This window comes from Seriola aureovittata, chromosome 5, assembly GCF_021018895.1.
Source record: "Seriola aureovittata isolate HTS-2021-v1 ecotype China chromosome 5, ASM2101889v1, whole genome shotgun sequence".
NCBI classification, from domain to species: Eukaryota; Metazoa; Chordata; class Actinopteri; order Carangiformes; family Carangidae; genus Seriola; species Seriola aureovittata.
In genome coordinates this window covers 3876544-3892982 of record NC_079368.1, presented here as the reverse complement: position 1 = coordinate 3892982, position 16439 = coordinate 3876544, and the positions used below count along the sequence as shown (strand labels likewise).

At 38.6% G+C, this 16439-nt stretch overlaps 1 protein-coding gene across 3 annotated transcripts in view; it reads right to left on the bottom strand.

The window, feature by feature from the left end:
* The window catches only part of unc5db (unc-5 netrin receptor Db), a 215426-nt gene that overhangs the window by 119726 nt on the left and 79261 nt on the right, over positions 1-16439 (bottom strand). The window lies entirely within an intron of this gene.

The window sequence follows — 16439 nt, the reverse complement described above, 5'->3', positions numbered from 1 at the left end:
CCCATTCATCAAAAGCTAACATATTGTTGAAAGGCAACATATTCACAAAGTACAACTCGTCCTCCATTCAAGCAAAACTGTTCTCCTCAGAGCAATTTGCAGATGAATGAAATCAGAGCAGACCAAGTGGAGAGGCATTAGGAGGGGACTGATTATCCAAATTGTGTCTGTGGAGTCTGAATACATCTTATCTCAGCCACAAGGCCTGGATTCTGGTCCCCACAAAAAAAACAAAAACAGCCTTTGTGCTGCCGCCAATGTGCCACCATCTTTGACGACAACTCGCGGCAGGTTAACCCCTTTCCTTTCAGTTTGGTCAGAGTCCGGCCCGGTCGTGGTGGCAGCTGATCGATCTAAGCACAGTTTTGGAAACAATAATCGGAGAGACTGTGAGAGCATGACTTTGTGTTAGGGATTTTTTTTTTTTTTTTTCCACAGTCTGAAGGTAGGTCTCGGCCTCACCTGGTGTCCTGTGCTCGCCTCCTCTGGGCAAAGCACAGAGCGCTCTGTTGGCTGGGACAATAAGGAACAGATCTTTGTGATCCTGCCATCCCCGGGATCCTTCTCAGAATTACACCTCACTCCCATCAAGGCAGCTCCAGCTAAGCTATTCAGTGCCGTAAAAGCCCATGAAAGCTATTATACCCCACCATCAAATCCAATTTTGTCCCCTGAAATCGAATCGGCCGCCTCACCACCTCTCTCAATCAATGTTGTCCTTGTTAAATGGGCAAATGAATGGATGCAGGTGTAGAGAGAGGCCACACATAAAACAAACAGGGAAGGTGACTGAAATGGGAATAATATGCTGACATTACCCACTGCAGGACAGGTAGATGTCTTTTTTCACATTGCTACCACATGCACTTCCTTCGGCTATCGATAGCACTATTATACCCTGCTTTCTTTGTGCTCAATAGTTGGTGGAATCATTTAAAAAAGGAAGGAAAAAACATGGATGCTGCAAATGTTCTGATTAAATCCTTCAGGGTAAGTTGTATGATATTTTAGTTATTTCACACAGAAAGGTTTGTTTTTTGCTGTGGAAGCTGATAAATGACATGAAAATATGGGTGAAGAGTAGCAATGTAACCAAATACAAATACAGTATCCGAGTATGATCAGTAAATGTACTTAGTTACTTTCCACCACTGGATAGGGGCGGGAAAATAAATAAACTTCTACTCCACTACATCTTAGAGCAGCTTTTCTCAAATCCGCAGACCACATGTGGTCCAGAAGCGACCTCTGGTGGTCTGCGAGTAACTTTGTTATATAATATAATAACATTAAATCAACTCATATGTAAATTATTATTTGAACTTGCTGTTTTACAGTGTTAGTTCACATACCTTCGCCAGTTTACAGGTTATGTTTTACAATTTACATCAAAAATGATCAACGTGACATGTGAAAGGAAAATAAGGGTCAGTCTTATCTGTGATACTGCTAAATTTCACCAGTTATCAGCAGCCTATTAGATTAGATTTCCAGTGTCCAGTCGGTCGGGACAATTGCATCCACCACAATAACTGCTGTAGTATTTAATCGAAGGCGACAAGGGCGTGTGGTGAGCGTAACGACAGCGGCCATGTATCAGGGATTTTGGGAAATAATAAATTGCCATGTTATCGGATGACATGTGACTCCTCGAGTCATGTCATGTGACTTAAATATGAAAGTGTTTCCATTTCACTATTGTGAAACATTGCTTTGTCAAGTAGTCACCTCATGCAAGCATATACATTTTTTTGTGACATATTTTTTTGAATATTTTAATTTTATTTATTTATATTTTAATAATTTTGGAAAAATTTCATATGTTTCCATTGCAAATGTTTTAGTCTATAATTTCAAATTGTGCATTAAGCAGGTTAATGAAAACGGCACTAGTAAGAGCCCATTAATGAGAATTAGCCGTTATATTGACATTGTTTTATTATTCTTACTATTTATAGAGGATACTTTAATGGGTTTTTTTGCGCTTTCCAACTCAAATGTCTGAATATGAATTTAAAGTGTATTGCTCTTTGAAATGGTGGGCTTGCATTATTGTGCTATTATATTATTAGTATATCAGTCGCATGAAATGAAAAAAATATGATAATATCGTTAATTGCAATTATTTCTGGGATAATATATTATCCAACCAAAGTAGTTATCATGACAGGCCACGACAGGCATGGATGTACGCTACCTGACAACACCTGTGCTAATGTTACACTGTCATGAAGAATCAAAGACATGTACCATTATGTCCTCAGATTAATAAGATGTGCAGTCTCAAATCATCTTCATTCCCTATTTATAGACACTGACACAAGAATCTTTGTTATGGTGCATACATGTGTCTGTAACACGACTGTTTGCGTAGTAATTTTCTCTATGTGTTGACAGTATTGTATCTTGATTGTTTGATCCTAATGTTTTTTATGTTGTTTTTTTGATTGTGTTTTGTTATTTGATGTTTTGCATTGCAATATTTAAGCTGTTTCTGTTCTATATGGGTTAAAATATTCTTGCAAAATCCTCTGTTAGGTGGCATTAGTTCATGTTGTGATAAAGTATAAACGTTTATGGCATGAAGAAAGATTGGTTTTGTGCTGTAAAAGCAGGAACATGACGTGGGATTGTGTGTGACAAGATGGGCAAATAGGAAAAACACTAAACACACAGGTATCCCTTTGTAATGAGAAACATGAAACGGCAGCAATTTTTCCATAACCACTGACTGACAGGTCGAAAATGACTCTAAAGCGGATGCAGATTAGATTATTTCCTGCTGCTATATGCTGCTGGATAAGAGGGACCAAACTGGATGGTTCGGGGACAGTACATGAAATCAATTCATTACTTCTATCTGTGCAGAGGAGCTCGGCCCAGTGCACACATCTGATGCAAAATTGACTCCCGTCAGATTTTTAATTTCTTCTCGACCCTGCATACACCCACTTTGTATTTAATACATTTACATCCAATTATGTATTCATGTCATACATGACATTTTCAAAACAAAACAAAGAGGAAAGAATGTGTTGCGACAAAATCAATGCAGTGATGAATGTTTGAATGTCTGAACATCACAGGCAGCGCTGCAGTTCGAGCCAGGGTTTTCTTTTTTATCGATATGTATCACCACATGTGGCGGCAAGCCATTACGCGAGCTAACACAAGCTGTTTTCCACACACACTGAGGTTTTCTGCATCTTAGCTCTTTGATGTAAAAATTATACATCCTCTGCATCCAATATCTTTTCTTTCCTTCTTTTATTTTTGGGGTTTTTTTGTTTTTATTTTGTTTTGGTTCTTTTTACAAGTAACAATTTATTGTGACACCTTGCAGGTAATTATCATTCTCATCTTTAGGCAAGCTGTTGGATTTTCAAAGGATGTAAGTGCTTTGTCTAACCTGGTGCGACCTGTGCCTTGTCGACATGTGGAGAGCTATTTTCAAACGAACACCGCCGGTGCTCATCAGCACATTGTGCCCTGTCTCTGACAAACTTTGGAGGCATTTTCTTCCAAAAGAGCAGCGCCTCTGTTGCTGAGCGCACATTAATAAGAAAACCACACAGCTCTTACCGGAGCTGCTTACATTCATCTTTTTACTGCAGATATTAAGATCTGACTGTTTCTTTAATGATGCCACTGAAAGCTGAATTTCAATATCTGCTATATAAAGTTAGAGTCCCTACAAGTAGTGTGGATAAATAATGACTAATGTTAACTGTAATGCAAATTCAACAAAACAATATAGTATTAAATCTGCTTTTAAACAACCCTGTGAACTGGAGGGAGGAGGATTACAGCAGCAGCCAAGAAAAGAACACTCACACGAGAGTCCCTATTTTTCTATATTATCATTTGACTGTATGTAATGACTTACACTGAAGAATTACATACTCTTCAGTGGATTACCAGCTTGAATAAATCAAACATGCATGGTGGTCAAGTTAAGAACACAGCAGGGGTATTAACTCCTCAGGTTTTCCTTCAGCTCTCTTCATTTGACTGAATAAGACTGAATAAAGAGGGGACCTGATTACACATGCAGAAACATAATAACTGCATATTCTTCCATGCAGGGTGGTACTTGACTACATGCTCACAGGGAGTGGGGTGCTGAAACTCCAAAGCTCTGATGTTTATTTTATCTTTTATTGAGCTTTATTTAATTATTCTTCTCTGTATTATGGAATCACCAACATTAACCACATTTACAATAAAGTTAGTGAGGTCTGTTGCAGCTGAATCACACTGCATTAAGAAAATAAAAGCAGCTTTCCTTTAATGATTTACTTAATTATATATTAAAGCATTGTGGCTGGAAGGGTTAGACAGCCCTTAACATTAGGGCTGCAACCAATGATTATTTTCATTATCAATTAATCCGACAATTATTTTCTCTAGTAATTCATTAACTGTTACTCCAGTAGAGCTGCTGGGACTTGGAGAGTTTGTGGCACTTTTCCCACTGTATATGGTGTTTATATTATATATGCATCTCATTCTATAACCTAATCAACTATTTTTTAATGAGTTTGAATTAAGCCTTGAGACCATTCTAAACCTCTGCAATCACATCCTCATTTTCAGCTTAGATTCATATGTTAATTTCTACTACTATTATTATTTGTGTGCCCCCTTCAGACCTCACAGGATTACAGTGTGTTTGAAAAGCAGGTACCACCACTAACCATTCTATTCTATTGTATTTTATCAGAAAAATATATAATTTTTTTTTCCTTTAGCCTGTTAATTACCGATAATGAATGTCAGAAATAGAAGCATGAATGCCAGTGCTGACTACTACAATTCATTGAAGCAGCTTTTATTGCCAGAAATGTGCATGGACGCCTGCTAATAAACCTGAAATTATTCAACCACAGAGAAACACTGCTTCAACATCATTTAAAGCACTAACACAGTCAATGGTTAGGGCATGTAATCCTCCTCCATCCAGCACCTTCCTCGCCACTGAGCATCCTTTCTCTAATCAGCTAATTGCTGCTATGATGAATAAAAATAGTCTGACACCGCCGAGCCCATACAAGCTCTCGATGCACGATTTTTTTTTTTTTCACACTGCACAACAACTAATGATGCACCATGTCCTTTTCTCTTAATGTTTAAACATTCAGCACATTCAAAGGTAGCAGATAATTGGAACAAGGTGACAATCCATGCTCCATAAACCAGGAACTGTAGCACTGGCTGCTCTACTCGTGACGGATGCTCATAAATATCAGCCTTAATGAAGGAAATGACTGCACCAATAAGTCACTTATTTCCTCATTACGCTGGTTAATTTTAACACTGCCTCTAAAATGTTCCCCTCACCCTATCTGCTGCCAGTCACAGGTTTCCACCTGACTTAACATGAGGCTCAGTGCAGTGGACCTGCAGCTGATAAATGCCCTGGGTATCAATCTGCATACAGGGACAAAGACAACATGGTGGCGGTACTGTCAGCTCAGGCTGGCTGACAAAGCCTGAGAGCCAGGGGACCATGTTGAACAGAAAACAGATTCAAATCAACAGTCTCTTAGAGACACGCCAGGGCAATAAGCACTACATGGCCTGTTTGGATACGCAAGGAAGGACTGACACAGTTCAGATTTTAATGATGGAGTGCACAGTCACGGAGCTTTAAAAGACCAACTTTTGGATTTTTGGAATATTGACAGCTAACCTATTCCTCAGGAAGCAAGCTCTGCTGGTCGGCCCTGGAGGATGAATGGTTGTTACACTCCACAATACAAGGGTGTAGACCACCAACAAAAACACTGACAAATATGTGAAGTTGTTTTTTTTTTAAGTGATGGGGATCTTGGTAGCATGAATATGCTCAGCCAGTCTCCATGCAAGCCTGCCGTTTAAAGCCTAGTGCAGACATAACTTGCACAATCTCCAAATCACAGTTTACTATGAGAATTTTAGTTTTGCTCCATACAGCTGTCATCTAAAAGTATGCAACCTACACAGCTGATCTCAGACAAGGTACTATACTGGAGAGATATGTACCTGGTGTGAGTCCTCCTCCCTCCTTCCCCACCCATAATCTCTTGTTGCAGTCTCATTAGACGCCGTTCCAAGATGCTCCTACCACAAAGTCATCTGGGTTTTGGCAGTAAAATCATACAGATCTAAAATGTGTTGGAGTAACTGTGACAGTTCTCTCAGACGTGGAGACAAGACACTGTCACTTTTCTCAAGTACCAATGAACCAAATATGAAAAAACAACTCTGCAACACTAGTTGACAAACTGGAAGTATCTTCTGTATTTCACCACCATGTTTCAGTACAGGGCCTTCATCAGGGTGATTCATCATTATTGATCAAAGTCACCCCGATGAAAGCCCTACTTCCAGTTAGTCAACTAGTGTTGTATTTTTACAATGATGAGAGTTTGCCATGAGGGTGGTATAAGATGAAACAAAGTGTTCAAAATGGAAAGACCAAGAGGAAATCGAACTCGTTAGGATTCATCTTTTATGAAATTTTTTTAATGGATATTAGGCGATCTGTTTTAAGCATGAGTCAGGTAACCATGGGTACTCAATGGGTAACCTGCAAAAAAATGTAAAATCTAAAACAAGAAATAGATGAAAATAAAAGCATAAAGGCAAAACATCTAGACTAATTTTATCAAACCTGATTAGCCAACATTATTTTTCATTATTGTGAATGCCTACTAAACTAGAAGGCCAATCAGAGAGCACAGACCTCCACCAAGGCCAATGTCAAACACAAAAACAGAAAAAAAAAAATCTAATTCATAGTAACAATTCATCTTTTCAATTATGCTTATCTTTGTGTCTCTTTGCATAAGATCAACAACCATTCACTCACTGAGTGAGCATTTTGCTCAGTACATGCAGGACTCTGACTCAGTCACTTGTTCTTGTCTTTGTCTGTCTTTATTCTAGACTGAAATATCATGTATACATATTCATTGCTATTTATTTAGTACAGGTTCCACACATGATCAGCTGTAACTGACTTTTCATGTAGCGCCATTAACGGGTCAAACTTTCATTTCTCAAATTTCCAATAATGTCAGTTATTTCCAAATACCTGCAAAAACTAATGGCATTCCCATAACCCTGAGCATCATATTTAGGGCTTATTAACATATTTTAGCATGCTAACACCCTAAGCTAAGATGGTAACCATGGTAAGCAATACCTGTTAAACATCAGTATATTAACATTGTCATACTGTTAGCATTTAGCTCAAAGCATGGCTGTAGACTTAGTCTTGCTGAGATAGAGGTCACTTACTAAAATGTTAATTCAAGGGAAATTATTGACCAGATATTAGAAATCTTTTGGGGATGACACTATATTGCGTAAATCTTGCTCTGGACCAGCATTTTTGAAAGATGGATGGACAGATTTTCTGACTGTAAAGTCTGTCATAACATAGGACAAAACCAGGGAAAAAATCAGTCATATCAATGTTTGCTTTTTGAAAAACAGCTAATGCTATATATATTTGATTTAGCTATACTACTACACTAGACTACACAGGGGACTTGGAAAGAGCTCAACTGTGATTGCGATTCTGTAACGCTTCTTTTTTTAAAGAGGTAAATGATGTCAAATAAGTCCCCTGATGTGTTACCTGGCAATGGTGTGTCTCAAAACAACCCATCTTTGCCACTTGGCTGACAACTGGCTTCAGTATCAGCCCTTTGCAAATCCTGCTCAAATGGACACAGGAAGAAAAGGGGCTACTGAAAGATCAGGCTGACAGCACTATACGCTTTTCCATGCCCGGCCTCCTGACTGAGTTGGACATAACTATTTCACACAGCTGCTCCACAGCCAAAGTCCTTTAAAACCGTACATTCTTCCCCTCACATCCGCAAGATCACTGGGGACTTCTCATGGATTTTTTACAGCAGCTGAGATAGGTGGAGGGCAAGGATGAGGAGCGTCAGCAGTGTGAGTATCGGCTTTACATGGTGAGCACCCTCTCAGCTTTTCAGCAGGAGTCCTCCTCATTTGAAAGGCAGAGAGTCAGGAGATGTCAGACTAATCCTTGACACTAAAGGAGAAAGAGTGGCTGAACAAAAATGCAGCAAAAGGCTCTGCACACGGCAGCACTGGGAGACCGCTGAGTGAACTCCACAGTATAGGTGCTGGAGACACTGAGAGGACAGACGCTCTGGTGAATATACTCTCAGAAACACACACACACACACACACACACACACACACACACACACACACACACACACACACACACACACACACACACACACACACACACACACACACTCGCATTCGTGATTCTTGTGGGTAAATTCACTGACATTCATTCTCATGTTAACCTCAACATGAACTCCAAGAGAAATCAAATTCAAATCTCGAAGGACCTGTAGTTGTGCATTCTTAGCTGTGTACACTTTACTTATTAGTGCTAAAATAAAATCTATTTCAAGATATATTTACAACTTTGCAAGCAGCTCCAAGTTTTATTTTATTCATAACAATATAAAAGTCAACAGACTAGCTTGAGATTCAGTAGGTACAATAATCCATCAAAGTGCATTTGGCTGCATTGTGAGACACTATTGCATTCAAGTGCAAAGAAACTATTACATTTGAAACCTGAGTTGACTGACAAACAGCAAACCTTGCAAGAAGACCAAATTCCCAGTTGTTAATTGACAACCACTTACTGTTTGTTTTTTCTGAGTTTGTTTTTCTAATTTTATTCTATTACATGTAACACTATTTGTTGGATTACTCAATTAACTGAGTCGATTAATCAACAGAGTCATTACACTAAAAGTTCCAGTCTCTCAGATGTGCATATTTACAGTTTTCTTTGCCTTCTATGAGAGTAAAAATGTATATCTTTGGATTCTGAAGAACTGAGAAGACAAAATAAATGGTAAATGGACTTGCACCTACATAGCGTATTTCAAGTCTTACTGACAACTCAAAAGTGCTTTACAATACTTGCCACATTCACCCATTCACTCACATTCATACATCACAATCATACACTGATAGAACAACCATGTGGGGCTCAGTATCTTGCCCAAGAATACTTCGACATGTGGCCTGGAAGAGCCAGGGATCAAACCACCATCCTTCTAATTAGCGACCCGACTGATCACAGACCCGCTCTACCTCCTGAACCACAGCTGCCCCAAAATAATCAACTGAAACTTTACAGCCAAACAATCAAGTGATTAATGGAGAAAATAAATACCAGTTGACCTAATCATAAAAATAACTGCTAGCTGCATAAATGTCATAAAAGTTTCCTTGAAGAGAATGATAAAGTTTTCAAAACTCTGCTCACAAACACAAAATAGTTTTAAGTGTCTGTATTGATCTCATTATAACCAAAAACAATGAATTGGACATTGAAAAATCACTGATAAATATATAAATATAATAAAGATGATAAACCAGGAAAATGCTTTTGGCCCCCAAGGTTGAAAAGGGGCCCCCAATGGGCCCTCATATTGGTGCATTTGGCAATGGCAACTATAAACCTCTTTAAATCTCCTATAAAGACACTACAGTGCATTGCTGTTGCCCCAAAACCCTCTTAACTGCGGCCCCCTACAGTAGCTAGCGTCTACCCATTGCCTGTGTATGAGGTATTCATGAAAATCTGTAAACAAACCAAGCTCACAAAGTTAGCAAGCTAGGTAGGTAGTATGAGCAGTTTTGTTAAGCTAAATGAATATAAAAGACCCCCTCCCATAAAAACCAAGTTTTTAACATGGCCACATGGTGTTATTTATATAATACAAGACATGTCAAGAGTGAAATAAGCAGTAAACACCATGACTGAGTATTTCCCCCTCGGAACTACAGTGAACCAATGAAAGCAGCCCAGGTTTCATACGTCATTTAACCCCTATATAACATACAATCCTGTGAACTTGCAGGAGGGGCGCAGGTGAAAAAACCATAAACCTTGTCAGTACAGAGAGCGAGAGTTTGCATTAGCACAACCACTAATACTACGTCAGTTACTGCCAGTTACAAGCTAACAAACAACATAAATAACTAAAAGATGCCAACTATGCTAACGATTCAGAGAGGTCTGCTAGTCCACGATTTAAGTCACAACAGACTCCTCATCTGAGTCTCTCCCATGTTTCCTATAACACTAACCATCTTGATACAAAACTCCGGTCATCGGTACAGACAGCGACAGTACGCATTAGCATAGCACTGCATCAGCCAAAGCCAGTTACAAGCTAACAAACAACGTAAACAAATAACAACGCTTACCGCTCTGACACGTCTTCTAGTCACCAATTTTGGTCATAACAAACTTCTAAATCGTGTTCCAACTGAGGCTAAAATATGTGTATGAGTTTCTCCATGTTTCCTCCGTTAACAATCTTGACATGCACTGCTGTTTCACCTGTTAACCTGGCGCGAGCAGCGTTGGTGGGCGGGGCATAAGGCCTGACCCAGAATTTTCAATGAGGAAGTGTAGATGTACTGTACCTCCAGCCCCAGTTTTCCGGGGGTTTTTTTTTTCACTTTTTATGTGGGAAAACCATGTCAAACAATATATTAATCATGACAGAGTATTTTGTACATAGTTTAAATCATGTCTGGAGAGGAACTTAAAGAGATGTTGGTTTTTGTATTTATTTACAGCAGTTAGATAGCTGGTTCAGAACTGGCAACACCTCTGTCATTAGATGTGACACATCATGAAATAAAATGTGACATAAATGTGTTACTGGAAAGGGGACATTCTGTAAAACAAATTTATATTATGAAATTTAGAAAACTAATCATTTCTTTAATATTTCACACATTTTTCCTCAATTTCAATTGTGTGAGAATTTATTAAGTAGCCTACTTATTTAGCGTATTTAGTTAATATTGAACACTTGGGGGAACCTGACAGCAACAGTAGCTACTATAGAACAGCAACTAAGCAGCCAACTGTCAAAAGGAAAATAGGAAATCTACAGAATTTACAGTTTAAATTAAATAACCTTAAAAGTGTTGCAGAAGCATCATGCAAAGGAATATGAAAAAGTTGTAAAAGGTTAGAAAAGTATTCTGGAGAAACATACTGTATACTGTTGAAAGCAATGAAGAAGCAAAAGAAACTCCAGCCACAAAGCAACAAAGGAAAGTTGATAACAGAGAAAACTGTTAACTTTATTGTGCTAGATGAACATCTGTTGCTGAAAACATGCGGTTTTAGGCCAATATTCGTGGCAGATTTATGATGCCTGCGAAAGTGAGCTGAATGACTTCAATTTGTCTCCAAAAAATCAAATGAGTATAATCACGATAATACTAATTGTGATAAAATTATAGAATATGATGCAAAATGTTAATTATTTTACAGAGGGAGGATCTGCAGTTTCTTTTAGTTTACATTATCTGCATGTGTATGTTCATGTATATGTGTGTAACGTGTATATTAACATTCCCCTGTTATGGGGTCATTGGGAAAAATTGCGGTTGTTAACCTTCAGTCCCTAGAACACTGTGTATGTACCCTGTGCACAAAGCAGACTAAATACACCATATAATAGTTACTTTGTGGTTATTTGATTAAGCACAACTTTAATAATAAAGTTCTTTAAGCTAAATTTTAAAGGACCCCTCAATAACATTCAGTAATAATCCACAAAAGTTGATATTGTAATTTATTGGTGCAAATTTCCTAACAAATTTGCAATTAATCAATTTACCAAAAACTAATTTACACAAAGTGAACTTGGGAGTTTAGAGGTCCCTGGGATCCAGCCTGTATGCTTCAACAACCTAAAGAATGACTGTGCAGTTTTGTTTTGTTTTCTAACTGTCACACATGTGGAGAGCAAATTCCTTTTTCATAGAGTGAGAAGCTACACAACATTAAAACGTCATAAAATACAATTCAATATATTATGCTCAAAACATTAATGCAGTTAACGCTACATGAATGGATGTATTCATTCACTTCGTAAGATGGAAGTACATAACAACTACTCTGTGGACATACACTGACATGACTTCACTCAGGAAAACCCAGGTGGCAGCGAGGATGGAAGTAATACCTGTGGAAACAACAATGGCAACATGGGACACTGACCTACAGTATATTTAATCTTAGGCCTAGTCCACAGAGTATTTATTAAAACAGCAGTTTCCTCCTCCTGTCTTGAAAAAATCACTATAGAGTTGCAAAGGCAACCAAGAACATTTACAGAATGTCCTTTATATTAAATGCAATGACTTTGTTAAACTCCTGAGCATCAGTCACACTGGAATCATGTTCATTGTTGTTGTTATTGTCTGTATTTTGCATGTTGTGTTAATGTATTGTATTTATTGTTTCTGAGTTACAATGATGTGTCTTATCCAGCCAAAGTGAAGCCAAAGGCAAATTTCCACATCCGTGGACAAGAAAGATTATCATCATTATTATTATTATTATAAAACACGCTCTCAAACCCTGGTGAGAGTGTGCCGACAAAATAACCTTAACTGTAAAGCCATGTTGGCAAATTAAAAGCCGAAAAAAAATCTTTGGTTCCGGTAGGCAAACAACAATGACATTAAAAGCATGGTTACAAACCAAAAACTCTGTCTACACAACAACACTGAAAACTGAGTTTCTGACAAAAGTTTTGCAAAAGATCTGTTTTCATTGACCTAAACCGAGTGCATGTGGATGAAAAGGCCAAAAGGCTTTGAAAAGCTGTTTTTCAAAATACCTGTGTATAATCCTTAATAAAGTAAGAATCATCAATATGTCCTGAAACTGAAAACACACACACACACACACACACACACACACACACACACACACATAGACACAACCTCTCCTAAGGTAACTGAGAAGAAAATAACTTTTAAAGCAGCAAGAGATTTCCAATGTTTTTCATTTGGTAGGTGGTCTGTCAAACACAGGCCCGGGGGAATTAGACCCTTTGTGGGTGATGACTCAATGCGTGCAGCCTCACTGCATGAAAGAGGAGCCGGCCACATTGTTTACAGATACACATTTTGTAGCATGACATTGTCAAGCAGTTTTCCCACTCCACCACCACCACCACCACCACCACCACCACCCCTTCCACCCCGCCTGTATGCCTCTCAGTAAAGCCTCTTACATGGCCTGTAATCAATTTTAAAAGGTTGAATGGTATGAAAAGCAATTACACGGCACATGTGTCCACTGTCAGGCAGCTGGCGAGGCTGCAGTTTGAGAGGTGGGCTCCCCAGTGATTAGAGAGCATAGATCTGGAGCTGTGTCTGATATAGGTTGTTTCTGTTAGATCCTCCTGTTACACCGGAGGCCCACGCAGCCCTACAGGCCTGATTGACTGAGACAGCCTCTGACAGTTATTGACAGGCTGCTCCACTTCCCAGAAAGGGCAACGGGGAGAGGGGAAGAGAGATTGGGAAGCAAATCTCCATGTTAGAGCTGCTCACACATCCTGGCTCCGCTAAGCCTCCAAATGGGATGGTTTACTTTATATTGTTTGAAGGTGTCTCTTATGGACTTATAGGTCGGTTTTGACTGTTTGTTAAATATCAAATATTTGCCACTCATCATATCCTCCACTGAGATTCTTCTTTAATGGCATTACAGAGGAACAACAATAATACGTGTTTCTTCTTTGCACATTTAATCTATTCACCAGTTTACTTTTCCAAATTCTTGAATACTTGTTTTGCAGCTGAAGAAAGCCTCTTTCCTCAAGAAAATCCTCTGCGAAAGTGATAAGTTTTTTTGTTTTAGTTTTAAGTTCACAGCAGTTTGTTTGGAATAAATACATGTCAGAACCCAACAACTCCTTTATTATAATAGTGGGTTTGGAAAAATCCTGCTCTAAGTTCAAATCCTAAAGAGTGACTGGATAAACCTAATTGTAAAGGTGTTTAATATACCTAATATATTATATATATTAAATACATATTATATATTATAGTATACTAGTATATAGGCTACACAAAAGTAAAAGTAATCACTCCATGCAGAGGTATGATTTAGAATATTATGAATAGATGTGACGTGATCCGTTGTAAAATTAATTCATATTTATCATTCTTTTTTTATCATGATTTGCAAAACAGTGAACTTAAATTATTAAAAGATTAATCAATTAGTAGATCAGAAAGTTACCCTGCAACTATTTTTAGAGATCTTTTTAATTTTTTAAGAAAAAAAAGAAGCCAGACTTCTAAGCTTCCAAATTGTGAGGATTTGCTACTTTTCTCTGTCTTATGAGATAATAAACTGAATATCTTTTTATGGACCGTTGGTCAAGACAGAATAAGCAATCTGGGCTTGAGGATGTGAAAAAGAGACTGTTCTCCCAAGAAAAATGAAAGAATCAGTGGTTTCAGCAAATGGCCTAAAAAAAGACAAAGCCTCTTGTCTGTCTGGAGTAAAGGAGGAAGTGAGTGCACAGAGGGAGGATGGGGTGGTTAGATGGGTCAAGAAAACATCTGACTTCAACAGAAGAGACCTATGTTTGTTTCCTGGTGTCTTAGCGAGTAGTAGATTCAGATTTGAATAGAAGAGAGGTTGGAGCTTCAAATAAATACATTTTTAGCTATTTCTACAGCATCGAATAGGAAAAACAAGTGGTGTAGTCTCATAATTAAACTAGGTATATATATACTTATATACAAGAGCTATCCTCCAATTTATCAATTCACTTCTACATCACTGTCGGACCCATGGTGGACAGTAAAGACAGGATCAATATCGATGCTGCAGAACCAGAGATATTGTCTTATCTATCCCATACATTCTTCCTACCTTGTCAAAGCCGCTCTACACCTCTCTGACAGTTAAATCAGAGATTTAAATGTGTTATGCTAGCGGCAGCTAGTGTAGCCTCGAGCTGCTAGCCTCAAGCAGAGATGAGGAGTGGGCTACAGAGTAGTGTTGGTGAGATGGAGCTTCATGAAGCATTGAACCAGTCCAGCCAAGTGGTTCAAGAAAAGGCTCATTTCTTGATGCTTCATTTTAACAGAGCAACATCTACTGGCCAGACTGTAAAATAGGCAAATACAAATGTTTGTATTACACAAAGTGTCAGAATAACATGTCATCAACTACGTCATATGACTAAAATGATACACATGTCGATACGCGCTTCACCGGAAAAGCTCAGCTATACTCAACACACACTTCGAAGCCTCGACCTCTCGTGTAACATCATGTAACTACTTCTTTCTAACTCTAAACCCCCAGATTTTTTTCTTTATTTTATTTATCAGACTCGTGCAACAGCTTTTGTAGCCACAAAACAGTTCCCCTTTAAAGGCGGTATATCTAGACTGTACAATCTGAGAGATGGCAGTGAAACAAAATGCCTCATTATGTTGGTTTTGGCAATGGTCATTAGCGAACAGACTGTGACCGTGGAAATCTGATCAAATCTGTAATTTCAGGGAACAATCACCACCATGCAAACATGGCTCACCAATGCTGTGCTTTGTGTTTTGGTCTGTTGTGAAAGTTGGAGTTGGAGAGGGATTGCTAGAGAACACACGACTGCTGTTGCTGTCAAATACACATTGGCTCTGATTTGAAAAGATTGAGATCTCTAAGAGCAGGATAGAGCAATGTTTGCAATTTTCCTGGAAGTTAGTGTGGTATACCGTTAATGGTAAAATGTAATTTTCTGTTAATGCCAATATTCACCCAGCCACACCATTAACTACCTGTAATATCAGAAAAAAAGACAAAATACAGCATAATTAATTAGAGATACAAGGACTTGGATATGCAGTCAACCAGCTTAAGCCTCGTCCGAACCTAGAATCTACATTGTCACAGAGTCGCTGCATATTCCACCTGTCAACACCCCCTGTCAGGTCGCACTCCAGCTCAGCATCTTTTCTGCGTCGACAGAGTGATGGGTGAAAACCTGTGATCCCCGCAAGATCATAGACTGTAACATGTGCTCCATATTTTCACCAGACAAGGAGAGAAATGTTCCCATCAGCATGCATTCAGGTGTTGTCTTCAGTCTATGAACCATTTCAATCATCCTCTGCGAGCAGGCTTCATCGCTCTGTGCAGCTGGTGAAGACACTGTTGGCATCAGCAGCTCTGTTAGGTGTTGATTAACACATTACAAAAAACAAACTTTTCATGCCAACTCCATTTTCATAATAATTGAATCTTATTGCATTAGAGAAATTTTTCGTAAAAATGCCAATTTTTAAAAAAAAAAAAAGTCTGCTTTTATTTCATAATGTCACTTTTAATGACAGCAGCAATTTCACCACCTTCTAACCTTTCAGCCAATCACATACTTGATGATTCACAATTACTGTGAAGTTGTTGTTGATAACACTAACAGCTACTACCTGGATAAATGTGGTGTCAGTTGTTGAGCTAGCTAGTGTCAGAGGCGGGGGGTGGGGGGGGCATGTGATTGGCTGAGAAGTGAAAGATTAATGACAACACCATTGCC